The 21,101-nt window shown below is 42.2% G+C and overlaps 1 protein-coding gene across 4 annotated transcripts in view; it reads left to right on the top strand.

Moving 5' to 3' along the window:
• LDB2 (LIM domain binding 2) overlaps positions 1-21,101 on the top strand; it is a 1,065,253-nt gene that overhangs the window by 871,917 nt on the left and 172,235 nt on the right. The gene's annotated exons all lie outside the window — the stretch shown is intronic.

Here is a 21,101-nt window from a genome sequence, read left to right on the forward strand (position 1 = left end):
CTACAATGACACTACTCACAAAGAATATGGCCCAAATCAGCCCAGGACTTTTATGAGTTCCTCACACCCATTGTTGAAATATTTAATTTGTATCCACGTTTCAGTCAAAATTCTCTCCAGTACCTGCTATGCTCGGGGGAACATAATCGATTCTTCTTGCTAATAACCTGAACAAACCACTCCATAAAAATCACAGTTTCAGAGTTATAAAAACAAGTGGAGGCTCATCCAGCTGTAAATTTTCTGGGGAGGTCGAAAGAAGTACTTTGAATGAGGCTTCAGGCAAAACCATCCCAGCCAACCCAGCCAGCCCAGCCTCTGGAATTTGCCAAACACTAGGGGCCTCATTTCGGAAGCTGCCCGCCAAACTCTTTTGGATGGAAAACCGCTGCTCCGGTTTTCCGCCCGCTGGCCCTATAATGAGTTTTCCGATAGGCCAGTGAGCGGAAACAGCATTTCCGCCCGCTGGGCTAGCGGAATGCTCACCACAACATTGACAATGTTGCAGTGCGTCGGGTGCAGCAGCACCCATCGCACTTTTCACTGCCTGTCATTCAGGCAGTGAAAAGCACGAAGGGGCTGTCCATTGGAGCCCCTGCACTGCCCCAAGTCGCAAGTGCAAAGACTGGCGGAAACTCCGCCCTGGCAGATTAAGACCGCTGGCACTGTCAGGCCGTCGGCTGGGGGTGCAAGCGGACGGATCGTGGTGGCTCTGCCAAGGTCATAATGTGCCGGTCGGACAGCCCCTGTCAGCAGCAGTGTGATCACCACCGCAAGTCTGGCGGTTTATGGACCACCAGATTGGTAATGAGGCACTAGGTGTTGTGCGTTTGAATGTGAACATAAGAAATTATGTGTTGTTTACTAGTGAGCGTGGAGTATTCAATGTTTTGACAAAATCATGCCTAATTCACAGCTCTCCCGAGGGCTGGTAAGTACCAGGTGTTGCACAGGTATTACACTAACCAAGCAGGTCAGCCAGTTAAAGAAGTTAATTGAGAAATCTAGGTAACCCGAAGTTCATCTGATCATTTATCCTTGCAAAGTTGATAAAATGAGAACACATGCTATTTACTTCTCTGCCAAACCTCACGACGATTGTCGCATTTAGAGCAGCAGGTTGGAAAACTTTCAGCAAACCTGGTAAGTTTACATTGAGTTTGCACACTGGTGTAACAAACTGTTTTATTATTCTGCTTGGCTTGAGTGACCCCTGCTTTTGTGAAGTAGGGTTTGGATGAGAAAGGGGAAGTACAGATGACATTTGCTTTGTTTTGAAGGTAGGATGTGATCCATTCAAGAGCAGTCCCCTCTGTGCCAGCTTTGTAGAGTCTTTGTATTAGGGTGTGTAGGAAGTTGACCCTTTATGTGGTATATGAATACTGTGTAAAGGGTCCAGGGATTCCCCGGAGAGTGGACAGGGCTTGCTATGCAATCCTGAAGTGCTCTGTTTAGGGGTAGCATGGTCGAGCAGCCTTAGGCTTAACACAGAGGAGTGCAAGACATCTACAAATTCACATAATAGTCAAACAATGAGACACACTACTCAAAATAGCAAGTATATTTATATATGTTTAGGCATCAGAGAAAAATGGTTCAGGTAAGTACTTTTTTAAATATGAATTCTTTCCACTTGAAAAAGTGGACACAGTGCAATTTCTGAGTTCTGCAATGTTATGCTATGGGAGGAAAAACAAGTTCTGCATTTAGGTACTGTTTGATGACTTACATGACCAATCTCCGAGACTTAAGTTGAGTATTGGTCAAGGGTCAAGACCACACCCACAGATCACTCAGGGTGGCACTGGAGAGGCTGTGTGCAGATTTGTAGTACATCGTTGTGTGCCCAATGTATTTCAATGGAGATCAGTCTCCATGGAAAAAGGCTGCAGTCTGTGGCCAGTTGAGGTCAACCAACAGGTAGATTACAAACATGTGGTGCTTGGGGATGTAGGCACACCTTTGGTCCTCTTCTCCACAGGTCAGGGGCTACGGGTGCAGAGGTATCCTTTTGTGTTGGGATTCTGTGTCCCAAAGCACTCGCAAGGTCGTTTCCACCATCTTCAAAATATGGTATGTCTGAATCAAAAAGAGGCTGACAGTCCATAATGTTGGCAGGGAGGGAACTCCATCACTGTTGTGAATGGGTTCCCTCTCCACCAACTTTTAAAGTAGGTCCAAAGTACCTTTGTGCCTGTGCCTTGCTTTGAATGTATTAGGAAGTATGAGGGACGTTTTCAAGCCATTAATAATGGACTTTCCTTGGGGGTGAATGGAATACTTATAGTTAATGGTCTTAATGCGGTTATCACATCAGTTTACAGAAACAAAGTACAGATATGACATTGGGTCGTTTTAATTTGCATAGGACACAGAGTAAAACATGTTTTGAATTTCATTTGAGTAAGGTTTCATTCACTTTGTTGATTGTTTTAGGGATATTTTGAGACCAAATGAAGGATATTTTCTAGTTGCTTACACTCTACAAATGATATTATGGAGCGTCAAATGTGGCTAAATTGCGTTTCACTTAAGGTTACTATGTAGTTTTGTAGACTCCCCTTCAGGGTACAATGTAAACGGTACACAGCCGTCAATCAGCATTGTCTGTTGTGATATTTTGAATGAGTACAGTGCTGCAATATCGCTTTTTAACATTTGCTTTGTATTTTTTTGAAAACTGAAACAGCAAAGCATTTAGATTTGGCATCTAAATGTTAATGGCAGTCACCACTCCGGTTGAAATTAGAGAACAATATTTTCCATTTATAAGTGCAAGCTCACAATAAGCATTCACAAAAAATGAATATGCACTTGTGTAATAACACGTGTTAGCAAAACAGCTGCCAGGTAAGAGTAGGAGGTGTTCTTGTACCGTTATACCTGCTAAGTAATGCCACAACCGTGTCGAACTTTGAGTTTTCACAAACGTTTGGCAGGCAACTTCCCATTCTGGATTTGGGCCAAGATTTATTTCTGTCAATACATCAGTGCTTAACTTGAGCCAGTGATAGCCGGTGGGGGAAACAGACACTCACTTTTGGGGACCAGCACTTATTTTTCCCCTTTAGACATCCCCTGAGAGCAAAAGAAGGGAAAACAGACAAAGGGGAAAGAAGGCAGAAGCGAAAGATGGAAAAACCGTTTGAAAGGGAAAAGGAGGAACCTGCAACAGAGATATAAATGGGCATGAAGTGGCTGGTGGTGGATGAATGAGGCCTGGGGTGGATTCAAGACTACACAATCTTGGTATTTTGTGTGCTGACATTTAATAGAGCTGGCTGCGGGCTTCTGAGCAGCAATTTGGGCACCAGCATTCTTCCTTTTATAAATTAAGCACTGTGAATACCTATTTGTGTATTCATACAGAGAACACCCATTAAATTATTTTCCCTTTGAAGAAACCTGAAAAAGACTACAGGTGAGCAGCACATTTATGGGTGCATAAAGTTATTACATAAAAGCACTTTAAAATGCTCGTGCATAGGAGAAAATTGGGATTTGCAAGGACTTTGTGACAGGTACCGCATCCCAGGAGTTCTCTCATAACATCTATGTACAATTACATGTATGATATACTCACTAACAGGTACTTTCAGTCAGCCCTCATCATCCATTGGTCTATTATTATTATGTCATTCACATTTTTCTTTATCCCACTAAAGCATACAAATTGGGCCAATGGGTCCGCCCACTTCACCCATTGGCTAACTTCACTGCAAGTGGAGCATATCCATACACAAAGTAGTTCTCTTAAGGTCCAGGGACTACTATGGAAAAGTGTGCTTTTTTATATCAAACATATTTTTGCTTTTAGCCTATTGTTTTAGACTGATGAGGGCATGGAAGCTTCCCCAACAATAATGTTTTGCCAAAATCGGGTCAAAACAAAAAAAGCAGTGACAAAGCCAAAATGCAGATAGCCAACACCATTTCTATCGGTTTGGCAGTGGTTGTTTGTGAATTGGGGCCATTTTGTTCTAAAATGCTCTCTCTTTTATCCATTTCTCTTTTATTCTTTTTATGACTGTACTCCCACTCCAGAGCCTTCTATTTTTTCAAAATGTATTGTGATCATCTGTGTAAGAAGCCCTTCGCTCTCCAATAAGGATGGCTACATTAGATGATCTACTGTACATTGCCTCGATCTTATTTTGTGTATGGCAAGAGAAGAACCACAATGCCAGGAGCAAATTTTACAGCCATTGTAACAACTTGCGTGGTAAAGCAATGCGTGATCACATCGCAGTTGTAGTAGAGACTGCGTTGCAAAGGCAGGTCATTGTTCCTACTGCGGGTAAAGGATGTTTCCCTTTAAGATTACTCATAACAATATATACTGTATGTTGTGTATGTTCTACTATTGCCAATGCAACAAAAGGCTATATGGTCACTGTAGGGGAAACTTGAGGTGGCCTAGATCTCAGCTGAGCCAACGGAGGACATCTCTATCGGCCGAATTTAAGAAAAGTGGCACTGAATCCAATGCAGCGCCACTTTTCATTCCTCCCCTTTACCCCCCCTAACGACACCATGTGTGCACTGTATTTAAGATACAGCGCCATGGCGGTAGTTAGACCAATAGTGACAACATTTTTGACGCTATTATGATGCTTTGCTACACTAGCGTCAAACAATTTGACGCTAGTGTAGCAAAGTGCAAGGAGGCCTATTGATTTAAATGGATGCATCATTTTAACTCCTGCTCTGAGCAGGCATTAAAAATGACAGAAGAAATGGCGCAGTGAAATCTTTCAAATATCACTGCACCATTTTTTGTGCCTTCTAACGGGGGAATGCCCCGCCCCCTTGCATACATTATGCCTGGCACAGGCATAATGTGGAGCAAGGGGTTACAAATTGGTGCAATTCATGCATTGCTCCACTTTGTAAATATTGCGTAGGGAAAAGGCCACCTTAGAATCAAAAATTAATGCTAAGGCGGGGCTAAAGTGACGCAAGGGACTCTTAAATCTGCCCCATTGTATCCTTACTGAAGATGGCAGAGACGTCGACAAAACAAATATGAAAGATTGATAGATATCTCAGCTATGCTGAGACATTTTGTTACTTGGCTACGGGCTGTTTCTGTTGTGTGCTCAGAGCTAGTGTCTGAGGAGATGGGGGTCCCGGAGAGTGTTAGTGGAGAGCATGTGAGATCGCATGTTGAAAACTAATATCTCAAGTAACTGAAATATTTAAAATGAGGTTACAGTGGAGATGAAGAAGCGGCTACGTGATGATTATTTGAGTACGTGTAGTGAGGGTGTGGAGCTTAGAAGATGAATTCGATATTTTTCAGTAATGGCTTTACTGTTGAATTCATTGATGTGATTTAGAGTGAGTCATGGAACAACATGGCTCTCAAACTGTAATACTTTATGATATATAGGCTTTCCTAAGGGGCTGCATGCGGTATGCAGAAGTCTAATGTGTGTCCTCCTGGCTGCATGGCCTTTAAGCCGGGGCACTAACTCCTTTAAAGTATGAACAGCCAAAGTTGACCTCGATGCTGTGATCCTCCTGTCTGACGAACTGTGGTCAGATAAATCAGAAGGCAAGCAGTGCCGAAGATGATAGCTCAATGAATTAAGCACTTATCATTGCGAGAAAACTTAATCTGCATATCATGGACCGAGTCTCAATAAGGCTGGCTCAAGCTTTTATAATTTTGATACTGTTAAATAGCACCACTTATTTACTGAGGTCAGAAGTGGCAGAATGTTGAAGTGCTGTATCAAAACAAATTATTGCTAACATGATATCAATAAACGCAATCTGCTGCTAGGCCCATATTAAGTCACATTGTGGGAAAAAATCCTGAGCCAGGTGCAAACAGGCGTTTACACACAGTTAAACCTGTAATGTTCCTCAGACAGGTTTTTCCAGGAAACCATGAAAGACTTGTGAATATGCCTTGTTCCACCATGCAAAGCTCGGGCCAGAAGGTATAGAACGCATCCGGTAATTTTACCACCTGGGATACTGGTATTTACCTTAAGTGAATAGCACTCTCAGCTCGCAGCACCATCAAGAACCTTGCTGTTCATCTTGCTGTTTGGATTCCTTAAAGGATCACTGAAATGCCTTTTTGAATGCTATGGTAATTCTGCCTGGAATACCATTGTGATCCCGAGCTTTTGTCACCCTTTATAGGAAGGTTCTTAGTTTGATCGTGGGCCTCTGTTATTATGCAAGTGTTATTTGAGATACACCAGGACTGAATTATAATCGTCTCATCTGCTTGCACGGCCTCTCTTTCTACTTTTCCTCTTGTCCCATGGTGGCTACTCCATTAGAGAGGGTGTGGCTCCACCCTGGGAATGCTTAGCAGGGGCCATGCAATTGGCTTCCTTACTCTTCTTCCTCCACTTATGAGTGCCAGAGGTAAGAGGTTCACTAACTGCACCCCTTCATACATGTTTTAGTTTATTTTGAATGCTGCCACAATAACACAAATCCCTATTATGTTTTTAAGAGGCCAAAGCATTGACGTTGCTAGCGCACCTGATCCTTAGTAAGTAAACTTTCTAGGGGACGCGTATGAGTCAATAAACCTTTTGGATCGCATGGAGTATCCTAGTCAAGTGGTAAACCAATGGACCATCTATTAAGCACTGCAATCAATGACAACCATCAGAATAACCCGTATCTAATAAGAAAATACCATCACTCTCAAAAAGGTTAATCGTTTTTATTCCCTATTAGTTACAATTCTGATCAAAACCTTTATTCAGCTTTATTGTTAATCAAGCTTTATTAATCATCACAAAACAATTTATTCACCATGAAATTTTTAGCATAAACGAGCATCAACATAAGTCAGCAAATCCTTTAACATTATGAATAATTCAGCAATGCAAGTCAGTCAGTCAGCTGTCACCGTTAAGTCACCCTTCTCAGCCTACCTAACTCAAATTAGCATCAGCATGTGGGTCTTCATGCGAAAACAATTTAGACAAAAATTCATTAATTTGGAAAAATCTATCTAAAGAGAGTAAAACAATTTTAAACAGCGCAGTTGGTACCTAGAAGAAAAAGCACACGTTAGTCACTCACATTGTAATAGCTACCTATCCAAGATAGATCAGCAATGAGTCAGTCTTCGTCTCCAGGTCATCAGTCATCAGTCATCAGCAAGTATCAGGCTCACAGAAAGCAAGCCAAATTATCAGCACTGAGGACAGCATCTCCTGACGTCATCAACTTTCCCCTCTCCGCTCTAAATTTCTTCCCTTGTCATGACTTTTTATTAGGGTCTCTCAGTCCGTCCCACTAATTGCTAATTGGTCAACCTTATCAGAAGTTATGACTCTACACATATTCGCGGCGGTTCAAGCTTCAAGTTCCATCAGTTTGATTGGTCCTTCTGTCGATGAGAACATCATCCGGCTCTTCAGGTAACGAAATTGTTGCTCACAGTCTTTCAGTCAGTGCTTCCATTGTTCAAGTCCTGGGAAAGTACGTTTAGCCTACACTACACATAATTGTATAAATTTTTCCTCATCATCCCCTGTCCACTTGTACATTTACAGAATTTTCTAGCAGAGCTCCGTCTGAACTCTGTGCAGTTCAAGGTCCTTTTCTCCAGTTCCAGTCCTCGGCAGCTCATCGCATGTCCACGTTTAAGCAAGCAAGGCCCAACGAAGACCAGGCCTCCAGTTCGGCTAAGTTAAGAACATGAATTATCATAAAACATAGGTTACAAACTCAAGTATGACACATTAGTACAAATTTTAATATATATTTTCATTATTTAGCATTTTGTTAATACACATGGTGACCACTCCCCGTGGGCACATTTTACTCATACATGTTATTTTCAAATATTAGTTTATTTTATCAATATTTCTCATTACTATTCATACGCAAATCATTAGAAATTTCTCATATTAGCATATCTGCTCCAACAACGTCAACCGTCAGCCAGGCTCGTATTTCTGCCAGTGTTCAGATTACTGCTTGGCCCTGAGCAGCTACATGTTGTTCTAAAGCACAAAGAGGTAATCTGAAGGTGGAACAAGTGAAGGCATGGCTTGTCTAGCCTGCCCTACAGGCTAGGCAGCCAGGCTCTCCCTCATAACTTCAACACCACCCATAGGTGCACTTACAGTGTTTATGGCCTTGGTGAACAGTATTAAGCAGAGCCCCACTCCCCATGTCTCTCCTCTGCAGCCTTGCATCACGTGGAACACAAAATCACAACATGAACATTGCCATGAACAGGGTCCAAGGATTATTTCACTCCTCAAGGAGCCACAGGTGAGGGACATGCGTACAGAATGGGAAGTCAGTTATGGTGTGCCAGACATTGATGAGTGAAGGTGTTAGAGTTGGAGCGGTGGAGGGATTGATCAAAGTGCTTATGATTATGTATGTGCATGTGTGTGAGTGTGTGTGAGTGTGTGTGTGTGTGTGTGTGCGCACCTGTCGGTCTGTCTGTCTGAAAAGTTGCTGTAGATGTAATCGTACTGACTAAAACTAGATGGGATACCTTGGAGCACAATACCAAATATTAGCACATGATAAGACTTCTAAGGATGTGAGGCTATTCATTTACATATGGTAAGGTACCTGAGGGTATGATTAAGTCTCCTTGGCATATGGTACCAATAACTCCTAGTAATAGGGTATCAGGTCATAAGATGGTGTCACTGTACTTATAGGGACAATGTTTTTCATATGTTGCGGTATATAAGTTAGGATGACTTGGCTGACATATAATGAGAGTATCAGACTGGCATATCATGGGTTACCTGGTTTAATGTGAAGACCATGACTGGCAGATTGGAATATATGGGTTCACAATAATAATGAATGTCAAATAAAGTACTAAAATGCACATATAAAGATAATGCCTGGAATATGATGTGGTTCTGCCTGTGCTTATTATCATAACTCCTGCCATGTCATGAAGGAACCTTGACATATGCTGTAAATAGCATAAACGTACTTGCATAAGACATAGGCGCACAATGAGAGTGACTAGTATATAAGTGGGAACCTCTCTTATGGATGTATTTGGGAACATGGGCACATAGTGGTATCAATTACAATATGAGGTTCGCATCTGAAGAATATTTTTGAAGACTGTAAATCTGCTATTTTAAGGCATATTGACTGTACTATTGGGACAATAATGAATGTATTCAACAAGGGTTGGTCACTACATTTAAACATATTTTTCATTATATCATCTATGTACGTCCAGGTGATGTCAAGCCAGTGTTTGGTTCCAAAGTTAGTTTGATTATCAAAATGAAATTTGTATTTGGAGATTAATTGAAAGCATTTTTAAACAATTACAAGTTGATAGTTGAGGGCCATTGGCTTATTTTTAAAGAAAGGCAAAGCTACGGATTATATACAAATGTGTTCAGAAAAACACTCGCTGATGTTTGGGAATACAATTAGTGTATTTAGTGAAAATGGCACGTGAGGAATAGGGTTCTGACCCACATAGCCACTATAAAGAATTAGCTTTTAAAACACCAAGGACCTCATTCTGTGTTTGACAGTCCCACCATGGGAACAACAAACTCACGTAGAGGATGCCACCACCATGGGGGTGACGTCCCAGCGAGCATATTACAATGTTTCCGCTTGGGTGACCATCAGTAACATTGAAATGTGCGTTCCCATCGGGCTGCACGGCGAGAACAGTGTTAGGATATTGTCCTTGGCTCCCTTAAGGGAGCAGAGGCCAATATCTTAACACTCCAGCACCCTCACAATGTGCACTGTCTGCAGAGCAGACAGTGCGTATTTTGACGGTGCTGAGCAGGGGGACTCCTGGCACTGGCTTTCTGACAGCCTTTTCATGGCAGGCTCCTCTTCATGAAAAGGCTGGTGTAAAGTGGGGTTGTAATCACCAGGTCCGCCTGCCAAAGTCGTGATTTGGCAGTTGGATCGCAGCGGCAGTCCAACCGTCAACTCAAACTTGGAGGTCTCATGACTGCCAAACATGTAATGAGGGCCCCTTGTTTTTGCAATCTCCAATGTAAATGAGTGTCATTGACTGAGTTTCGCTCACTGTAAGTTCAGGTTTTGAGTGTGAACCACCAGTGCCTGCCTTTTAATGCAAGGGCTGCTGCTACACTGCTGGAGTACATGCCCCTTGGCTGATTACATGTGATTATGTGCACACACGCATGTGCATACCTGCCCTGTGCAGGTTGGGCCAGTGTGGCTAAAGTCTAACATAGCCTAAGGTTAGCCTGTCACAGATGCAACCTTCACTAAATTGCTGATGGTCTGTGAAGGCCTTATAATTTAAGTGGACATTCAAAAAGAAACACCCACTTACATTCTACTTTAGAATGAGTCTGCAATTCTTTACTGAAAGTCTGCAATGAGTTGTAGCTGAGAGCTGTACCAAAGTAACAACTAATACCCTGTTAGACCAGGTTGGTTTCTGTACTGGCCAGCAGATAGATTAAAACCTTCCCCACACAATAGGATCATTTGCAGGACTTTAAGTTCCTGGGAAGGAATAGGGTGTGATCAGAATCAGAATATGTCATTTACATTCACACAGCCTGACAATCCTAGCCATGCTCTTACCCAGAAAAACAAAGGGAGGCAGGCAGACCTCTGACACCCCTCAGAGGAGGGGATCTCTTTAGACGTTTTAGAGGGAATTGACCAGGCTGCGGTGCAGTTAGGGGCAGAGCTAAATGCTGCCAGAGAGCAGTGGCCACTGAGCACTTGATGTGTCCCTCTTGAAAGGCCCAAAATGCAATGCAGAAGGAATGAGACAGGGATGGAGGGATTACATGTCATCTTTGGATTGATCAGAAGTGCCCACTTTCTGGAACTTTCCACCCTCCACCTAAAAACCTATACACAAGGGAAAGAGTTTCTGAAGACATTCGGGGACTTTGATTTACCACACCACCCTAGCCCAATTGGAAGAGAGAAAACACCTAGTTTGTGCTTAAGAAAACAACTCAAGACTCCTGTTGCTTGCTAACAAGAATAACTGAAGAAACTCTGACTATTGATAAAAAAGAGCACTGAAGGATGTCTGACTCTGGCTGGTGACTAGGGTTTATCGGCAGCACTGGTTCTCCACTCCCTCTGGCAGTCAGTCAGTGGGTGGGCTTGCTTGGGACTTTGGAGGCGAGGGTTCCCCTGGAACATCTGTGATTTGTCCTGTGGTGGGACAACCCCTAAAGAGAGGCCAGCTGGATGCACAGGTGCCCTGAAAGTGGCCAGATGGTTGTGGGGATTTGGAGGGAAGGCAGCAAAGTTAATCTTCATTGAGGGTTGCAGTGTTCTGCTGAGGATGATCTGTGTGAAGGATAAGTACCAGGAGCCCAAATAGAGAAACAAGGCTTGGGTACCACTACAAGGCATTAGCATCAGTCTGGGAAGAGCTAAACAGCTCGAGAGTAGTCCAAGAGCAGCTGAAAAACAAGCTCCAGAAAATTCAGAAAACTTGTAGAGGTCAGGAGGCCTGAAACGAATACTAATGTGGCTAGACAGAGAGCCAATATCAGGTCACCTGGGATTAGCCTCCAGTGGAGTTTTTGTGTCCTATACATCAGATGCCCCATAGGACAGGGAGGGTCACCTAATTCAAAAATCTAAAAAATAGTGAATACATCACCCAGCAGGCACATCAGAATCCTGACCAGCTGGGACAGAGATAGCCTCGTATGCACATGCGTTGGCTAAATAAATTTGCCTCTCGGCCAAGTGGTGCAAAAAAAAGGGACGTCACACCACCAGGAGAGGGCCTGTATGTACGTTGGAGCGGCTGGGAGTGCAGCAGGTCCCTAGGCACCCTAATTACCAATTCTGGATGTGTGCCCTATGTCTCCTGGTTGGAAGAATGTATAACCCTGGGGTATTTTAATTATCCTTTGCAGCTGTCGGTTTTGTAGTTCTTGGGAGCAATGACCTTTGTTTCTAGGCTCTGTGGCTCCTTCCAAGAAGGGTAACAACAGAAGAAAGACTCATACATCGCACTGCATCGTTTTGAACTTGAAACATTTATTGACAGCAACAACATTTTCTGAATCATTGCATCTTTGGACATAAGTAAGAGTACCACATGTTTTAATATTAATCACATTATATTTTGACCTTATAACGCTACCTTTGATTATTGTGGTGCTGCTCTGACAAAGACAGTAGGCCTGACTTGTATGAACTGTACCTACTATATTCTGTCAGGCACATGGGGAGGAGGGTATTAAGGTACAGGGCTTGCTGATGCTCAGAACTGTTAAGGGTACTTCCAGCCCAAGGGGAACAGAATACAAATAAGGGGTTACCTGATCTGCAAAACCTGCCTTTAGTGTGAGCCTAAAGTTGGCTGTGTGACGCATTAGACACTATAATCATTGGCAGTTTCACCTGCCATTCTGTATATATTTGTAAATTTATGCTTAGTATTTGGTTAGTGTGAGTGATAGAATACTTTTCCTTTTTTATAAAAAAAACACTGACTGGATAACAATTTAGTTATTAAGTGTTGTTTGTTGCATTTCTGAGTGATTAGGATATCTATAACATCTGCTGTCTCTGCTGTCTGAGGTCGAAAATGCACTGTTTAATGTTTGATTTTACCACCTTCTTCCTACTTGGAAGAAGATGCATAACACAATGAAAGGCATTCGAAGTTAGAGGGAAGGCAGATGTCATATGCATGCTAACAAGTAAGGGAAGTCATATAAAATTGCACACAAGATCTGTTACACCTGCCTATCAAATCCACTGTTTTTCAGTAAACTTCTTTGCATAAATGTGGTGCAAAGTGCATCATCTGACCACATTCTTTTAAAAAATGTCTTAGCAGAAGAACCTTCTAGATTTCCCCATGAACGCGTGGAATTGTCTACAGGTCATGGATTTCTGGAACAGTTCATGAAACCCTTCTGATTTGCCTAGAAAACCTATGTCCTTTTAGCCAATATGTTTGGCAATGTGTGGTCCCTTCTGTATATTTATAATTAAAATTTCTTTTTTAAAAAGTACCATTTGACTGTCAATTTCTCAAAGATTTCTTAGGTGGAGAACTGGTACAACCTCGCCAGATCAGTGGACATGTTACTACTCTCAACCCTCATAGCAGATGTTTTCAATGATTTTGCCCAAGTTACACATACACAGTCATGATTTTCAGTCATCATTTAGTAAACAAGGTCACCGTACACTATGTACTCAGAATATATTTTTATAATAATAACATCTCAATATTAAACTGAAAAGACATTTCATCATTTCTCTAAAGCAAGCAATCAGTACATATAAGTAAAGATTTGCAAAAATCCTCATAAAATGTGTTTTCAAAAGGTTCCCAAACAAGCTTTCATTTATTAAAAGCCTTAGTGCCATAGCATCTGTTTCCATCAAATTAATTTTGATGTGCCCACAGTAATGTCATTGCTATGGAAATGGAATGCCTAATAAAAGGAAGACAGCTATTTTTACATATGTTATGTCTCAATGGGAAACATATTAGTCTAGAATTCATGACGTAAGCTCTTTTTTAAGGGATGTTTTCCTTGCACATGTAAAAATATACGCAGGAGATTGTTGCAAACCCATTGTGTTAAGGTACAATGACCAAAATGAGATGGAGGTCCATATTTAGACAGTGACTTAGATCTCCTGCCTACCTTTTTGCAATTCCCATGAGGATTCAGCAGTGATCCACCCTCATTGAGACAGCTCTTTGTCAGTGAGGGAGAGAGCAAGCATGAGTCCTGCTCCTGTGCAATACACAAACTAGGATCCACATGAGCTACAGATTGCCACTGTAAAACTCCCCTCTACTACAACGGAAATACACTTTGAAACAGAATCTTACCTCGTCGCTGCCAACAGAAAACACGCTCATTCCACTTAGCCATGATCAAGATTTTCTCCAAGCAAACAATTTGTCTTCCTCAAAAGGGGCAAAAATGAGATAATGATATCAGCATCCAAAAAGGAACTGGCAAATAACAGTTCATTAAAAAAACCTTCCCATATATAATTTATTCTATGTACTAGCTGGTTCGGACCAAGACCCCCACCCAACATTTTTATTGTTATGACTGTCCTACAGTGCATATACTTGACATCAGACCACTTTGATAGGCCTCCTAGCTAGGCATCAAAATCTATATCGCTTATCAATCATCTATGGCATCCTTACATTGAAAGATCAATCAACTCAGGGATAAATTTGATAACTGAAGTAATTAAATCTCTCAGTCAAACACCTAGAGACCTAGGAGAGTCTGATAAGAAGGCAAACTCATCAAAATAAATTCTTAAAACCATTCTTTCCACTTCATGAATCTCCCACTGGATCTGAAGGATGCTTATACTCAAGTATATTTCCCAGCTATACCATCAGAGTCACCCAAATTAAAATGTACCTCTACACAAACCCATACTGGACAAAAGAAATGATGTCACTCATGTGGACTTTCACCCAACACCTGTATGTCACATCAGAGGGGCCAGAAATCCAGGAACTATCAATAAATCAGCTCATTGATATTCCTCAAATAAATGTACCATATCATTGCTGTCATCCATGGCCTTGAGTTCAGGTAGCGAGTCAAGACAATCTCAACTCTTAATTGATCTCCTATTTACTGAGGGCTTCAGAACTGTATAATTTAAACATAAGCTCAAAGATTATTTTTTTAAGTTGGCACTGCAATGGGTCTAATGGCAGTTTAAGAAATGTGTTATTTGATAGTCCTCATGTTTTTTATACTGGTCTGATGTTTGAGAAGTAATCATTAAGATTTCTAATATACTGGATTCCCTGTCTTATAGTTTGGTTATCTGTAAATCACGTGTTCTACCATTCGTTGTGTCTATGTCACATAGGAAACTGTTTGATTTCCTTATATCTTCGGTGATTAAATCAACTACTGCTAACTTAAAAGGTGCAAAACTATTATGTATTTATACATAGTGGGCTTAGATTATTTCAAACAGACGTAAATTGTTAAACATAAATTATTTTGGATCTTGATTCAGATATTTCTAATTGACCTTGATGGTGTTTGTTATTTTAGTTACTCTTTTTATTTGCACTTGTAATATTTCAGATATTTGTTGAATTGCTTGTTGGCCATCGTGTATATAGAGAGACCCTCTAATGTAAAATACATGAATCTCGGAAAATCATCTCAACTGACTTGATCACACACCTCTTACCTCTTCTGAAAGTCCATAAAATATTTTACGACTCAGCGACTGACCTTGTTTAAAAGTATATTTTAATGGAGTTAAATGTGTCGAGGTGATCCCACTGAAGTAGCAGTCTCGAATTTTGAGTACCATATCCACATATAGGGAAGGGTCATTCTTGATGATGTGATCATCCTGAAAACTGTGATTTTCCCAATTCTGAGCCTTTTAACAGTTAACTGGTCTTACTTAACATCTCACTAGCCACACAAAATGGAAAATCAAGGGTCCGTGACATGGGTCTGGGATATTATCACACACATGGATTTCATTAGCATGGATGCTATAACCAGACCTCACTCAATCTGTCTAGTTCTCAAAATGACTCAAACTCATAAAAAATTCACTAAACCACAAACAACTACAAAACACTTTGGTTCACTCAACAACACAGCTCTAAAGGAAAATCTCTCAGTGCTTCTGATTTTCACAAGCTTAAAACAAATAGAAAAGCATACAAACAGAGTGTATGCTTGGTAGAGATGGATGATGCGATAAAACAGCTATAGGGAATCAATCATTGCCCAAATCAAGGCTTTGAATTTTAGTGAAGTCAATAGACTCAGCAGGATATTCAAAGACTCTGAAACCAGATGAAAGGAAATCTCACAGAAATGATAACTAACGCCAGAGAGGAGATATAATGACTCCTCATATGTGATGACCTAAATCTAGCCACACAAAAAAAACAGAATACCCTCTATTAGAAATGGGGTCTTTGGTTGACAGTCAGGTTACCCCCTGGTCAAGAAAGGACCCTCACTCTAGTCAGGGTAAAAGAGAATCACCCTCAGCTAACCCCTGCTTACCCCCTTGGTAGCTTGGCAGAGCAGTAGGCTTAACTTCAGAGTGCTAGGTGTAAAGTATTTGTACCAACACGCACAGTAACTTAATGGAAACACTACAAAATGACACAACACCAGTTTAGAAAAATAGGAAATATTTATCTAAACAAAACAAGACCCAAAACGACAAAAATCCGACATACACAAGTCAAGTTATGAATTTTTAAAGATTAAACTCAAAAATAGCACTTAGAAACACAAAATGCTTCCAAGAGGTGTTAACACGGTGTTGTGATGGAGTCGTTCCCAACAAGCAGACACCAGTGGCGCCGGACACGGAGTCGCGTAGATCCCCAAGTACAGTACCTTTGGTGAAGAGTGAAAACAAGTTGATGCGCGAAGTTGGGGATCGCGGTGTCTGTGCGAAACGTTGAATCTGTGCACTTTGGGCGGCGGCGGTCATGACGTGGTGCGGCGACTTCCACGGAGTCACAGACTTTAGCGGGGCTGCTGCGGTGTCGGGCCTGCGAAGGTCGTCACGTTCCAGCAAAGATCATGGAGTCGGTTGCAGGCGGCGTCACCGGATTCAGCAGCGGTGTCGGTCCGAAGTCATCCGAAGTCGATTTCCTTGAATTTCCACCAGCTTTCCTTTCAAGGGCTCAGGGACTGGATAGGGCACCACTTGTCAGAGCAGGAGTCTCTCCAGAGACTCCAGGTGCTGGCAGAGAGAAGTCTTTGCTGTCCCTGGGACTTCAAACAACAGGAGGCAAGCTCTAAATCAAGCCCTTGGCGATTTCTTCACAAGATGGAAGGCACACAAAGTCCAGTCTTTGCCCTCTTACTCTGGCAGAAGCAGCAACTGCAGGATAGCTCCACAAAGCACAGTCACAGGCAGGGCAGCACTTCTCCTCAGCTCTTCGGCTCTTCTCCAGGCAGAGGTTCTTCTTGTTTCCAGAAGTGTTCTAAAGTCTGTGGTTTTGGGTGCCCTTCTTATACCCAATTTCTCCTTTGAAGTAGGCCTACTTCAAAGTAAAGTCTCTTTTGAATGTGAAATCCTGCCTTGCCCAGGCCAGGCCCCAGACACTCCCCAGGGGGTCGGAGACTTCATTGTGTGTGGTCAGGCACAGCCCTTTCAGGTGTAAGTGACCACTCCTCACCTCCCTCCTAGCACAGATGGCTCATCAGGAAATGCAGACTACACCCCAGCTCCCTTTGTGTCACTGTCTAGTGTGAGGTGCAACCAGCCCAACAGTCTAACTGACCCAAACAGACAATCCACAAACAGGCAGAGTCACAGAAATGGTATAAGCAAGAAAATGCTCACTTTCTAAAAGTGGCATTTTCAAACACAGAATCTTAATATCAACTTTACTAAAAGATTTATTTTTAAATTGTGAGCTCAGAGACCCCAAACTCCACATGTCCATCCGCTCCCAAAGGGAATCTACACTTTAATCAGATTTAAAGGTAGCCCCCATATTAACATATGAGAGGGACATGCCCTGCAACAGTGAAAAACGAATTTAGCAATATTTCGCTGTCAGGACATTTAAAACACATCATTACATGTCCTACCTTAACCATACACTTCACCCTGCCCTTGGGGCTACCTAGGGCCTACCTTAGGGGTGTCTGACATGTAAGAAAAGGGAAGGTTTAGGCCTGGCAAGTGGGTACACTTGCCAAGTCGAATTTACAGGTAAAAACTGCACACACAGACACTGCAGTGGCAGGTCTGAGACATGATTACAGAGCTACTCATGTGGGTGGCACAACCAGTGCTGCAGGCCCACTAGTAGCATTTGATTTACAGGCCCTGGCACCTCTAGTGCACTTTACTAGGGACTTACTAGTAAATCAAATATGCCAATCATGGATAAACCAATTACATACAATTTACACAGAGAGCATATGCACTTTAGCACTGGTTAGCAGTTGTAAAGTGCTCAGAGTTCAAAAGCCAACAGCAACAGGTCAGAAAAAATAGGAGGCAGGAAGCAAAAAGATTGGGGATGACCCTGTATAAGCAAAAAAGTCCAACACCCTCTCACTGTTCCCAAACAGGTCCCTCTTGACGGTGATGCCAGAAATTAATCCATGTAGCAACACAGTTGATCTTATGCTAAAATTCTTCAAAAACCGTTTAAAGGTGCATACTAGCTGCACATTATAAATGCAGATTCATAACAAGAATCTGTCTGTGAATTTATAAAAATTGGTCATGGTTGTTCACTCCTCATAATAAACTAATACTATCAATGAAATCATAGAAACCAATTTATTACACTTCGCAGTTGCCTATCGAAATTCAAGACAAATATATGGCAACACAAGTGAATGACTCCATCAAGCAAACCAATCTTGTAAGAGAACACAAACTTGTATACTGGTCTGCACACATCACGAAGAACACATTACTCAGTTGGTAGAATAGGACAATCTGCACATTTTCAACAAAGTGAATTCTTGCCTAGAAAGCCTACGGTCAGCTTTTGATAAAGTTGCCCACAACCTTCTCCAAGCCACCAGACACCTTAGAATAGGAATAGGGAATTCTATGCTAAATGGGTTCATATTTACCAGTCTTCCTGATGAAACAACACCAATGACTTCCAGTTTACCGCAAGCTCAATTCTGGTCTATCTACCCTTTAACATAAATGTTGAGCAATGAGTAAATGCATTAGTAAACCTGGTGTCTTTTTCTATCAGCCTGCAGAGGTTTATCAAACAATGAACATATGCAACAGCCTGCCTCGCATACACTCAGACTTGGAAGACCCAGATAAGAAACAAACTACACTTTCGAATGAATGAGATTCTCTTCATGTCCCAAACCCCATAGAAAAGACTTATGATAATCTATCACTGGTGCTTGCAGAAATAGGAACTGTATCCAAAGGTGTAACCATGACCAGATTTTTTGGCTTTATCGGGGATTTATATCTCTAGCTTAATTTAGGAAATATGGCTAGGGCCAGAAGTGCAAAATATCAACTCAGATGTCCAAAGTAACATTAAACTCTGCATCCTTGAAAAGTCTCACAATTGCAGTACAAGCCTGCAGGAGCCACCATGGGGTCCAAACCCCAACCTCTGTCTTTCTTTCTCTAAATTAAATGCTTGCCTATCTAAATCCAGCTGTTGCTTCTTGAGCTTCAGCCTGGATCCTTCCACTCTCAATCTATTGAGTTCCCTTTCTAACACTCTGTCTTCAGGGAGGGTGGGTTGGGCATGCCTTGACACAGAAGAATGGTGTGAATGGACAGAGGGAGACCTGTCCCTAACAGATGGCACTCTAACATTCTGGCCTACAGAAGTAACACTCCTACTGTGATGGGAACTCACATTAGTACCAGCCATGCTAGGTGGCTTGCTAGGGGGCAGGCTGGGAAGGTTCCCTCCTAACTCTCTTACTAGGGGATTCCCAGAATCAGAGTGTGAACCATCAGCTAATTTCTCTACAGATGTGCCAACTAAGGTCTTATCCTGTTCAATGAGCATATTAACTAACAGTTCTATTGAGGGATTCTTCCCTACCCCTAAACCTCTTTGAATGCAGAGACTCCTTGGTCCTTTCCAGCTAAGGTGATCATATGCAAGTTTAGTCAGATCAACAGTTTGACCTGTACCAGACATTATAGAAAAGGTTTAAGGGATAGAAAAAGATAGAAAAAAGTTTTCAGAACTTTTTAAAGGACAGAAAAAATAACTTTTTAAACTTTTTAAGAACTTTTGGAAAGTTTTAGAGGTACTTTTCAGCACTTAGCAAAGAAGTGAGAGGAGAAACGCAAAACTTTTTGGTTAGGTGTACATACACTGAACTTGTTTTGTATATTTTTCTCTTATGAAAAGTACAATATGACAAAGTGGTAAGTAGTTGCAAGTACTTATCCCACCGCTGCACAACCAATGTAGGAGGCTGGCCTGGCTTGTAGTTGGTACCAAGGGGTACTTACACCTTGCACCAGGTCCAGGTATCCCTTATTAGTGTAGAGGGGTGTCTAGCAGCTTAGGCTGATAGAAAATGGTAGCTTAGCAGAGCAGTTTAGGCTGAACTAGGAGACGAGTGAAGCTCCTACAGTACCACTAGTGTCACTTGCACAATATCATAAGAAAACACAATACACAGATATACTAAAAATAAAGGTGCTTTATTTTTATGACAATATGCCAAAGTATCTCAGTGAGTACCCTCAGTATGAGGATAGCAAATATACACAGGATATATGTACACAATACCAAAATATGCAGTAATAGCAATAGAAAACAGTGCAAACAATGTATAGTCACAATAGAATGCAATGGGGGCACATAGGGATAGGGGCAACACAAACCATATACTCTAAAAGTGGAATGCGAACCACGAATGGACCCCAAACCTATGTGACCTTGTAGAGGGTCGCTGGGACTGTAAGAAAATAGTGAGGGTTAGAAAAATAGCCCACCCCAAGACCCTGAAAAGTGGGTGCAAAGTGCACCTAAGTTCCCCAGAGAGCACAGAAGTCGTGATACGGGAATTCTGCAAGAAACAACAACACCAGCAATGCAACAACGATGGATTTCCTGACGAGGGTAGCTGTGGAACAAGGGGACCAAGTCCAAGAGTCACGATCAAGTCGGGAGTGGGCAGATGCCCAGGAAATGCCAACTGTGGGTGCAAAGAAGCTGCCACTGGATGGTAGAAGCTGTGGATTCTGCAAGAACGACAAGGGCTCGAAACTTCCTCTTTGGAGGATGGATGTCGCACGTCGTGAAGAGTCATGCAGAAGTGTTTCCGTGCAGAAAGACCGCAAACAAGCCTTGCTAGCTGCAAGGGTCGCGGTTAGGGTTTTTGGATGCTGCTGTAGCCCAGGATGGACCAGGATGTCGCCAATAGCGTGAGGAGACAGAGGGGGCACCCAGCAAGACAAGAAGCCCACTCAGAAGTAGGCAGCACCCGCAGAAGTGCCAGAACAGGCACTATGAAGTGGAGTGAACCAGAGCTCACCCGAAGTCATGAAAGAGGGTTCCACGACGCCGGAGGACAACTCAGGAGGTTGTGCACTGCAGGTTAGAGTGCCGGGGACCCAGGCTTGGCTGTGCACAGAGGAAATCCTGGAAGAGTGCACAG

The sequence above is a fragment of the Pleurodeles waltl genome, chromosome 1_2 (genome assembly GCF_031143425.1).
Source record: "Pleurodeles waltl isolate 20211129_DDA chromosome 1_2, aPleWal1.hap1.20221129, whole genome shotgun sequence".
NCBI lineage: Eukaryota > Metazoa > Chordata > Amphibia > Caudata > Salamandridae > Pleurodeles > Pleurodeles waltl.